This window comes from Corvus kubaryi, unplaced genomic scaffold, assembly GCF_017639235.1.
Source record: "Corvus kubaryi isolate FWS band 111438036 unplaced genomic scaffold, C.kubaryi_AGA036_p1.0 138, whole genome shotgun sequence".
Taxonomy (NCBI): domain Eukaryota; kingdom Metazoa; phylum Chordata; class Aves; order Passeriformes; family Corvidae; genus Corvus; species Corvus kubaryi.
The window spans coordinates 6,007,803-6,019,994 of record NW_024580672.1 but is presented as its reverse complement, the minus strand read 5'-3'; the positions used below and the strand labels follow the sequence as shown (position 1 = coordinate 6,019,994).

General features: G+C 39.0%; 1 protein-coding gene across 3 annotated transcripts in view; it reads right to left on the bottom strand.

Moving 5' to 3' along the window:
• MAPK8 (mitogen-activated protein kinase 8) overlaps positions 1-10,734 on the bottom strand; it is a 183,927-nt gene extending 173,193 nt beyond the window's left edge. The window contains exon 1 of one of the 3 annotated variants that reach the window (XM_042018858.1): positions 10,618-10,734. The gene's annotated coding sequence lies outside the window, so the exon portion shown is untranslated. The remainder of the gene's footprint in view (positions 1-10,617) is intronic. The other 2 variants (XM_042018857.1, XM_042018860.1) reach the window with 2 other exon arrangements.
• Positions 10,735-12,192: the final 1,458 nt, after the last annotated feature.

Genomic DNA, 12,192 nt, shown 5'->3' with positions numbered 1-12,192 from the left:
ATATAAATATCATGATGGGCTGTATTTGCATTGCCACAGTCTGTTTAAAAGAAAGAACCCCAGAGCTAGGAACCGATGCCTCCTGCATCCCTAATGGCTTCTATATAAAAATTGTCATTTTCTTTGTATGATTAAAATAAAGAGCATCGGCAAAATAAGCTTTCCCTTCCTACATATTTCTTTTAATGACTCTACTGCTGATAGAAGATGCCAGTTTAACAAGTCTGAAGACAGAAGCTTTCTGTCTGCAGAATAGGTACAAGACAAGCCGTGGCAGGGAGAGGGTCTCTGCCACACACACAGCTCCCTCAGACCATCAAGACCACCCCAAGAGGGAAAGGAGCATTCAGTCCTTGCCCTCCTTACTGACAGCAGCAGCCTGGGAGCCAATCAGTGCCCTTTGCCAGAGAAGTTTCAGGCAGTTTTCAGAAGTCTGAGCACTTGTCACTAGCGTGAAGTTAACAGTTCGTTTAGCTTCATTTTCTACTGGGTGCTACTGACAGCTGCTCCTGAGAATGCACAGTATGTCATTACTGGTCTCTACCATATGGCTCATTCACGCATTTGCCATTTCTAGTTATTCCATTAGTTACCATTCCCTGTCATCTCCCTGTTTTATCCTCTCTGGTAAGCTTGCTTGCTCTCTGACTCCTTCATAGTGAAATTTTTGTCCCTTTTCCTTCCCAGCTGGCACTTTTCTTATCTTCCAGTTGCTGCCTTTCCAGTGGAATCTCAACAGAGCAGCAAGGACTTTCTTGGCTTTAAGCAGCTAACAGCTGACCATCACCCTCTTTATTCTTCACTGAATTCCATGCCCACACATTTCTAACTGTACATTTGGAAAGTCAGACCTTCTAATTTCTTTCACCTCTGCAGTGCAAAGCTTCTCATGGCAGAGGGTAACTCAGCCACCTCCCAGGTACCTCCTTAGTGATACTGAGTATAGAAGAGAGATACATGTTTTCTCTCCCACATGATCTCATTTGTTACAGTGACAGAAATTATGCTATTATATTATATTATATTTCATTTTAGTGCCAAATCCCAGCACAAAGTAACATGGTAGCTTAACAGACCAGCAGTGGAACAGAGTTCAGTTCAGACTAAGGGTGAACACAAGCCAGAATCAGGGGCTAGCCCTAGGTGGCCTTATCATATATATTAACTTCTGCACCAGATGCTGAGTTTCCAACTGACTAAGAAAACAGCATCATTTTAGGTAGCAGAACTGATAGTTCTCCATCAAGATGCCTGCCAGTAAATTAGTCATGGAAACTAAACCAGGCTTTATTAGTCTAGAAGTAGTCACTCCAGTTTAAGACTAAGAGATGCTGGCAAGGCTCTGTAGAGGAAATGCCGGCAATTTCCTAAACTGTGAGTGCTCTGTGGGTAAACAAGAACTTTCATCTTTAGGAAAGTGAATCCAAGGTATCTCAGCAGTGTGCTCATCACAGTAAGATTGCCTTGCAGGCTCTAAAGGCTATAGGCAAGGTCAGGTAGCAAGTCAGTGAAACTGAGGCTCGTGGATACCTCACAATGACTCAGAACATGGCCTTCTTTGGTGCTTTGCCAGCCTGGTCTCTAGAACTATAGGCACAATAAATTTCCCTAAATTGCCCTTGAGGCAAACTTGCTGCTACTGACATTAAGGCAGTGTGTGGCTTGTCTGAGAGGGCTAACACACACCTGAGTGTGTTCTTTGGTGCTACTCTCAACAGTCTTATTCCATGCTACTACTTTCACCTACCCTGCAACAGGGGGGCCACATCTAAACTGCTCATTGCAAACTGCTGGCTCCTGAACCACTCATAAACTGTGTAGGACAACTCCATGTGATGGAAGCTAAACTATGCCAAGAACTTTTCTAAAAATCCACTAGCACAGAGAACAGTTCTGGTGTGGAGGAACACTTCCTGGTAATGTTTACAAGTAGATGAAGCCTTCGGGGACCCTTTTTATTGCTATCTTCACTGGGCTCAGGCACCATTAGTAAAAATGGCAACATCTGAAAGTTTTCCAACTGTAGACATGGCTCCCAAGTATTTGAACATATTCTCTTTACTGTTAACAGAGAATTCTATAAGAGATAAGAGTATCATCATTTTCAGGCTACAGTTAAAGGAAACAACCAGGTGTTTATCCCAATCCTTGTGTCCTTGGCTCAAGACTAATTAGCTTTACGCAGGTGCTCATAAGTAACTTATCTTTGTTTACAGACATTGGTATTTTATCAATAAAAATTAATTAAGACGATTTCAACCAAAAAATACTAATTTTTAATTTTAGCAGACTTATTTTCTCTGAATCTCTATTAACATTGATGGGATTTTTGAATGCAAGCTGAAGGCAGCGGTTTAGAACAGGAAACATAACAACAGACCTTTAGTGAGGAAAAGAAAATATCCCATTTTGGGATGAATCAGAATATTTCACAAATTCATTTATATTTGCACTGGAACAAAATTTAAATATTCAAAGATGTACAGAAAATGGAAGCACTAAGGCAGCGGCATGAACAAAGAATATTGTTGGAAGCTGGAAAATGGACAAAGAATAAATTTGCAAAGGAAGCAATAATGGATCATCAGTATCTGCAGATCTTAAGGAGGTTCTCACAGAGTAAGTAAGAGAAAGAAATTGATTTAGTCTTGGCTCTTCTCTAGATGAAAGTATAATATGATGGTATATTACAATGGATTCATCTCTCTCTGATTGCAGATCATGTTTTGATGTTCAGATCTGGTAAAGACCAGAATTCAGGCAAACTCCTATTTTGGGAATGGCTTCATATTCTGAAAGTCCAGATGCAGCAATTATTGTATTGTTGACTGAATGGGGAGGTCCCAGAAATCCATCAGCCAGTCTCCTGGCTTCTCTGATGTCAAAAAGAAACCTCTGGACATCATCTGTTTGGTTTAGAAAAGGTGTCATGGCACTAGCTCCCCACAGAAAGCTCAGCAATATTTCAAACAGAATCATTACCCTCAAGAGTGCTTATGAAAACAAAACTCATTGGGTTTTTCCTGCATTTTATTTTATTTTATTTCATTTCATTTCCCTTCAATAAAACAATTTTTCCTTTTTTCAGAAATCAATCACACCAAACTTCAAAAAAGTCTTGGTAACTATTAATTGCAGGCACATTTGGTGATATTCTCATGGCTTCTAATCATCCAGTAGAGACAATAATGCCTCATCATTGGTACCTAAGAAATTGAATTGATTTTCACTACTATCCCTTCAATGTCACATAGAAGAAATGCAAATGAAGCCTGGTCTAATTGTTTGACTCCACACTGATGCTGACAGCATCGCATCCAGACATAAACTGGAATTTCCAGGAACTCTGTTTCTTCTATCAATAGATGACAATTGCAAGCTCCCAGACACATGGAAGAGTCACCGTCTTGGATATCACAAAGTTAAAAGTCTTGGAAAGGGACTTTAAACACTTTTGTTTGTGCAAGACACTGGAGAATATCACACATAGTCTCAAAAGCCATCTAAGTTCTGGAGTATCTTAACTGCATATAGAACAAGCTGGTAGGTGAACAGCTACTCATAGTCAGAACACCAGTATTTTAACTATTCTTTCCACTCATCATTTTACACACTCCTCTTCTGCTAATTGTGGTTGGAAAAATTAAGTTGCTGCAATTCCCAGTGTTAGTTTTATACTTGGCTGAAGTCTGCTTTGTAGCTTCTTGGCATTTTTTACTATAACAGGGAGTGTGGCTCAGAGTATAATTTAGGTGACCATGTAATGGGCAGTGTTAATATGGAGGTGGAGATCACCTACACACCTAGTGTAGCAACTTTTATTACCTGCTGTACCACTCAAAAAAACTCATTCTTTCCAACCTTACAGAAAACAATCAGAGGTTTTATATTCATTCTACAGGCATCTGTTGGTTGCAGTGATCCATCACCCACTGCCTCAGAGTCACTGATTTTTATACTCTTGTCTTAAGAGTGTCAAAAAATGCTATGCAGTTCCATATGTAATGAAAGAGGCAAAGACTGTGCTCGATTTCTGTATCAGATTTTTACCATCTCAGTTTGTGGTGATGCACTAAAACTGTTCCCCAAAGCACTGGAAAGAAGGAGTCTATGTTCTTCGGGAATGTGCCTAAACTGAAATGTTTGAGACCTCAGCAAGCACTCTGACATGGTCACAATTTTCCATTTGTGTATTTGTGGAGCAGAACAAGTACATTACTACATCCAAGTCAGAACACAAAGAGAACTGTCTTAGAGGTCTTTTTCTACCTAAATGAATCTATGATTCTACCTTAATGAGAATTTCAAGACTCATTAAGGCAAGATTTTATGAACATCTTAAATTACTATATTTGGTAAGAACTTCGGTTTTCCAACTATAAAGTGAGTTGTTTTGCTTTAATTTTTATTTTTCTTATTTAATAACCAAACATATTTCAATTACTTTCTATTGTCCAGTTCTCTTTCTAAAACCTGGGGTTTGACCTGTTGGAACCACCTTAGCTGTTTGGGAACAAAGACCAGACATACATCTGTTTTTCCCAGGTGTTAAGCAGTAAGAACCCTACAATTTTTAGCAGATTCAGCATTAGCTTCCTAACTCTCTGATGTTTTCTAACAGGGGTTATGCATACATCTGCTCATATGTTAACTTCCTATCTCTCCTTCTCTAACCCCCTTCCTCCCTCTCCTGGACAATCAGGAAAAAAAATACAAAGGTCATGAACCTAACTGCAAGCATCTCTTCCTGCTTCTTGTGCGGTTTTCACCCTGACCTTGATACTCTTTGTTTCCCTAGTGGCGCCTCATGAACCCCCTTGTGCTTCCTTAAGAACAGGAACAGCAGAAAGAGGGAAAGAAACTCTGGCAATCAGAAACATACCCTGAGATTTCCTGCTTCTAAAGCCTATTGCAAAGAGGCTGCTGTTTCTCAGTTAACAGAGAGTAAAACAAGAGAAAAGTAATGAGGTTAGCAAATTGAGGACAAATTGAATAAAAGGAGGCCAAATTCATCCCTGATGTATTTTATTTGAGGGTAACAGATGGATACATTTATCTTGATATTTTTAACTGTTTTTTAAGTACACAAGTGAGAATTGGGGGTTCTGTTGTTTTGGTGGTGGGTTTTTTTCTTAACCATGCATCATTTGGTATTTGCAACCTAAACTACTCATTAATTTTCTGTAACTAAATATTGCTAATATATTCATGTAAGCAATATGATAGAGGTAGGAAACAACATGATTAAATGGCTGAGTTACTCTCACCGTAGGATGAAACTCACTGAATGAGTTTGATTGAGAATGAGAATGATCTGATACAGGTCATTTTTGTCCTCTGTGCCTTTGGATATCATTAGTCTCTAGATCATTCCCTCAACACAAGTTCTTCAATCCAGATACCATCTCTTCACTATGCTTAAGTAGTTATTTTTAATCCTTACTGACTTGGCGTAAGTGAATATTTATTACAGTGAAATGTTTTCATGGCTGGATTACCACAGAACTACAACAAGGATTCTTCCACAGTATTCAGGTGCAAAAAAGTGCTATGTACTACATTCAGTGCTAAGAGGTGTTGACAACACTTTCACCTAACAGATTTACTTGGCCTTGGGGGGAGAAACATTTTTGGCATGAAATTGTTTCCAGTGAATAAAATACTAATTTTCATTAACCTCATTTAAACTGTATATTTACTATTACATAAGTCACATGCAAATGAAAAGCCTTAAATCAGGTGTGGAACATACTTGTAGACAAACACTTCTTGGTAATAAATTCATACGAAGCAGCAATTGCCCTGCTGTGGCCTAGGTGGAGCATTTGCAAGTGCTGCACAAAGAACTGGCTATTCACATGGTTCTGGCACTCCTTCCTAGTTTCCTGCTGCTAAATTACATTAAGAGACTCAAAACATACTTTCTTAATATCCCTGCCCCCTGCAGGGAATTACTGTGGTTGCCACAAGAAAGTTACTTGATCATGATGGGGCAGGAAAAGGGCTTGGTACAATCCTGAACAAGTGATCCATGTAACCATCTCTGGGGTCCCAATTCAGCCTGCTGTCTCTACTCAGCAAAATACATGGCCCCTCTATTTTACTTACATAAGAGGTTAGGTAAGATGGACTGCTATGAGAACTAGCACATTTTTAATTTTCCCAGTGATGTCAGTGGAGCATTGGAGGTTACCACAGGCTGTACAACTGGGGTTATAGACAGTAAGCTCTGCAGAGCATTGACTGCTTTTATGATTTTCTTCTTCTAAAATACTTCTTATCACTAGGGGCTGAGTATAAACCATGACTCCGACAGTGCTACTGTAATATAGCATGACATTGGCATAGAAATACAGACATATTAGAAGATGAAAAGAGAAAGCCACAGTATTCCAACAGTTTCATCATTGAACTGTTGTGATGCCAGCCAGTGAACTGACATGTCGTTCAAATTAAGTCATTTCTCTGTTTCTGGGTCCCAGCTTATCCGTGTCCAGTTTTCATACTCAACATTCTTAAAATCTGTTGGTTTCAATTCATGGAAGTACATGCAGAAAAACTGACTCAGAAAGTGCTACTCAGTGAGTTAAAACATGAAAATGTGGCTATATCCTTGTTTCTGAAATTGCTGATCATATATTTTACCTCTGAAATGCGCACTGCTGAAAGAATATTAATTGAAAATTCTGAGTAAATAATACCCAAGCCTCTGTTTGGGTTATGTTTCCTGACTTAAATGCACTTGCCAAATTGTCATATTTCACTAAATATAAACCAGCAACTTTAAATCCATAGACTCATATCACAAGCCAGGAATTTTGCTTAGTGATGTCCATAGCAATTCCCAAAACTCTGATTCTCTTAACTGTTGGAAATGGCATCTTTTGATCAGGTGGATCAAGTTTTTCTTTGGACCAATCTTAATTTCTATATTAATAAAAATTTTCTTAATTTAAATATCTTAATTTAAATAATATAGCCTTACATGCCATAGATTGGTCAATGGAACTAAGTCAATTTATAATTATTGGGGACTTTATCAAGCAAAATGTCTTCAGGGATTGCAGGTGTGTGCTTGTATAAATAGACATATTTCTTGCAATAAAATGCCTGGGAAGTCTGATATAGGGTAATGATGTTCCTAAAGATTGTCTTCTGAAAACATGGAGGACACTCAATCTGTGCTACTGCCATCTGAGCTTTTAACTGCAGCAGCTACTGCTCTGTCAGTAACAACAGTGCGGGAATACAAAGGGCAAAAATGTGAGTTTTCAACCTTTGACCTGTCTGTGCTCTCTCAAATTATCTTTGCCCCAGTAACTTACATTGATCTCTACTGGTAGAAGCTCCTGAGCATTTTGTACATCTCAGTACAGAATTTGCACAGATTATCCTTCCCACTGTATCTCAAGTCAGATGTGAACAAGTCAAAGCAACTACCTCTGTTTTGCCCAGAGTCAGAACTGCTCCTTGCAAATCTCTCTACGGTGGCTCTTCTAGTTGCTAACTTGTATAAACAGACCATGTTTTGCACAAATTCCCGTGTGTTCTGGGACTTAGGCTGTCAGACTTGAGCATGCTTTTCATGTTCGTGGTGTCCTTTTTATTTTTTTCCATGTCTTTTACCAAGTACGATATTGCCTGACAGAGATGAGGAATAGAATATTCTAATCCCATTCAGTTACTTTTATCTGATAGAGAGAACAAGCATATGCTTTTCACAGATGCATCTAGACAAAAACAAAGGAGTTACTCAGAGGCTGGCTCAGGGGTTGACATAGCACCTCTCATATTGCTGCTATTGGATTCGGGCAAAGATGTAGAATAGCCAATACCTGCAGCATATTGTGACAAATCCCAAGGTTTCTCCTCAGCTCTGACAGTGCTTGATTCTAGGTTTCTGAAGTGGTTTCAGGGAATTCAAATCTGCCTATTTGTAAAATATATCCATTGATATTTACTTACATTACAGGTAAGTATGGCACATGGTACAATGCTTAATTGACTAACATTTGGAAAATGCTTTGAGGTCCTTGATTTATAAGCAAATTTGATGCTTCTAACTGAGTGTAGCTGCAACCTACCAACCTGTCTTTGGACCAAACTCAAGATAAACCAGGCTACTAGCTGCTAGGACATGCATTTGCTGGTCTCCAGCAAATTTCTGTTGTTCAGACTCCTCTGTCTTGGGTCTGAGTCTCCTCACTGTTGCTACATTCTCTGCAATGGGGACCACAGAAATGAGGTGCAGGAGGGTTTGCACTGGGCCTATACATGATGAGTACTCCCCACACGATTTAAAAACAGTAATAAGGTCTGTGTTCCTGCTCTGTTGTACAAGCAGAACATAATGAGGAAAAAAGGAGTTGGGTCCTAATCTGATTTTGAAATTAATTTAAACACCCCTTTCTTCTGAAATCCTTTATTCAAGCTCTCATGTTTTCATATATCAGAAGAACAAAAATGATTAAAACGCTTTGTAAATTATGCTCAGCTGGAAGTTTTTCAAATCAAAGGCATCTTTTGGACTTAATCAAAAAGCAAGGTACCCCTACATGAGATTTAGCAACATCTAGATATTGACTTGTCTATTAACAACAGATTGCCATATGCCTATGGAGCTGAAAGCCAGATTTCTCAGTTTGGCTTCATCAAGGTACTGTGTCATAGAATGTGGGGAGCCTGATATTAATATACTAAGGATCACTATTACTGTGACAGAATCAGCAGCTTTATTGAAAGCACCTACTCTGGTTGCAGAGAGTTGACTCTAAGCATTCATTTACACACATTCTGGTATCTGTACGTGGAGGGCCTCATGCAAATCATCAGGGCTGGGCTCTAAAGAGCTAATTTCGCCTTGATTAGGATGAGGTCTGTTTTACAGAGTTTTACAGTGCAGTGCCAAATTTTCAGATTTTGAAGATGTGTGTGTGTGTGAGACAGAACAAGACACTATCTCTGATTGACTTGACCTGGTACTCTGATACAGATATATATGATTGTGCACATAGAAAGCCATGAATTTCCGCATATAAATATAAATCTTACATGACTAGATATGTATTATTTATCTTAAGTTCAAGAAAAAGTACTTTTACTCGCAGGGAAGCTAATAAAGAAGGGAAAAAATACTTTTTGATGACATTTTTATATGACTAAAGCTTGTTAATTAATGAAAAGGCCTTTTCATGAAAAGTTTATTCCTGATAAATGAGATGCTACTTTCTGTATGAAAAGTTATACAATTACTTTTGTGTGTCATATTCGTGGGAGAGATATATCAGGAAATCTAAAATAAACTACTCATCCCTTTCTGTCCAAGCATGCATGGTGTGTTGCTCCTTGTCATGTGAATGAAAAGAAGCTGTATCAGCGTGCAGCCTGCTCAGTTCATCCTGAATACAGCTGCAGCTGGCCAGGGATTGCACAGTACTTTGTAAGAGAGTGATAATTTGTAGCTGGAATTCTATGGTTGCTTTATGTAGGAAGTTGGGCGAGATAAATACAGTGATTGCTTCTAACTTTTAAAAAACTAAAAACAACACCCCAGGAGTTCATATTTCTCAGCTTCTAAATTAAGACATGGCAGCACAAAGAAGGAAGGTCATTGCTTATACTCATGCAACAGGCCTGCAGGAGATGGCTAAATAAAATCTCATTGTCATGATTCCTATCTGCCAAATCTTGCACCTTGTTTCTTTCAAAGCAAAATATTATAAAAGTAACAATTTTTCATACAGGGAACAATTGTGTTTACCACAGCTCATCCCAAGTCACATGCTTGATTTTCTCTATTTACCAAGCTTCAGAGGCTGCCATCATCACTGCTGATCCAGCATACTTCTATACAATGCCAGTCCAACCTTTCGCACTAGTTATAAACAGAAAGACTGTGTCTTCATAGGAGTTAACTCTAATAGCAAAGGTGCAATGCCCTGTACCCTCTGCCTTTGGTGGTCTCATTGTGGCAATTCCTCCATCATTTTACAGTCAAAAGGACAAGTAACTATGCTGGCCTTTCACAGGAACTTCCATGCAAAGATCCAAACCCACTGTTGAGAAAGTATAAGTCTTTAGGAATTCTATCCTGGAATACAGTGATGCTCAGTTAAGTGACAGAATCATGACTTTAGCTGAGTTGTTCCATGCACTACGCAGAGCACAGTCTTGATCTAAAACTCACTGCCCTGGTTCCTGTGTTTGAGACAAGGTAGGTGGATGAAAATGACTCAGGGCTGGCATAAATGTTGGGACTATTTGATCCCATATGACTTCTGCTAAACAATGCCTAACTTTTCAGTGTTGCTCTGCAAATGGTTCAGTATCACTCTGAGTCTCACTTCAGAGCTAACAAAGTCATCTGCCTCTTGCAAGAGGGATATGATGGGAGGAGAGGACAAGGTCTCTGGTGGAGGCTGACTCACAGTCTAAGCACTGGCAGAAAAAAAATTGCCTTAATGATTTTGACAGCCTGTTGTTGAACCAAACATCTTGTTCCAATAAGATGCTTTGCATCTATCGATAGACAGTAACTGTGTGCTCACAGCTGAAATGTAGGTTATTCTGTAATGTATAGTACCCTTATCCAGACAGAGATAACATCATTTTGCTTACCATACATGCCTCTAGAGATGAAAAACAATCTGAGTCTCCACAGCACATTCCAGCATTGCTGCTTTTTTAGAAAGAACTTTCCTCTTCCTCTCCAACTTCAGCTTGGTACCTATATAGCATAGGCATTGTGCCCTGAAAATATAAAACAAAACAAACTTTGAAGTTCCTTTAAGCTAACATAACTATTTCATCCTTCTAGCACATGCCTGCGTGTAGATTCCCATTCTGCAACTGATATTTATTGATCTACATTCATATGATCCAAGAAAAGCTTGACTGCATTGCCTTGTGGTAAAATTATAAGGGGAAAAACTGGAGCGTGGGGGAGAAGGAAGGAGGAAAGCCAAGCTTTTATAACTCTTTGTAAACCTAGTTTATGTGAGCCTAGCCAACCCAGGGTCTAAATGATCTGTTACACTTAAGAACTGGATGTGAAAGGCAGCACTGTTGCTGAGCTGCTGGTGCCCCACAGAATCAAAATATTTCTGCTGAGCTACAATTTAAACAGTCATATTCCAAATATGGGAAGCAACCCCTGTGAGGAAGTATGTTTTCCTTCTCAAAGCACTTTACCTTCAGTGAGTAAACGTTCCTAAGTATAATAATAAAAGCACTAAAGTTTATGTGCATTTTTATTTTGTGCTAATAGAGCAATCAAAAATGCACATTGTCCCAACTTTGCATTGGGAAAGAGATTTCAATGTTTTCCTGTAGATATAGGTCTGATCAGCATATCCCTATCTGTCAAGAGAATAGAGACCTCTCCTGCCTTTTTGCTTTCATTAACATAATAATTATTATGGGTTCTCAGTCATGATCAGTTTCTGCTTAAATTATCAGATTGCAATTCCCCAATACTGTGCCTTGCTCTGGCACAAAACTCCAAGGAATCATCTACCAGCTGAACACCTTCTACCTGTCACTTGTTCCTCTGCCTGCCTCTCACATATAGGCTGTAGTTCTCCTTCTCCTCAGACTGAAAAATCAATCTGAGTAAAATAAGATTTCCCAAAACATGAAACCACATTTAGATCCAGACTCCCCATCTTCTTCCTCCTCCTCCACCCCATATAATGAGAGCATCTGTGAATCTGGCAGGTAATAAAACCATACTGTTAGAAAACTGTAGGCTTTCTGACAGTAGTGAATAGACCCCAGAAGAATAAAAAGACTTGTACCAACAATCAGGTGAGGTGTCCAAAGAAATGAACATCATGATTGTGAGCAATCTGTGTGATGGTGGGTGGAAAGGGGGACATTTACAACTTTCTAGTGAGTCTAGTATCTAGTGAGTACAAAGAATTGCCAAGCACCACATAAATCAGAATAGATCTGCATTTTCCAAAAGATAGATCCACACAAAGTGAGAAGATTTTTCAAGCTCTTCAGCTCCTATTTTCCAGCCTTTATGCACACTCAGATTCTTCAAATCTGTATTGATTTCATCTATATACCTAAGGAGGTGTCTATCCCTTGAAAATCTGGCACCTTTTCTGGATTTATAAGGCTTAAAATACTGAGAGGAGTTCTTTCAGTAATGTACTCAAAGGCTGAAAATGAATTTGAAATGGCATA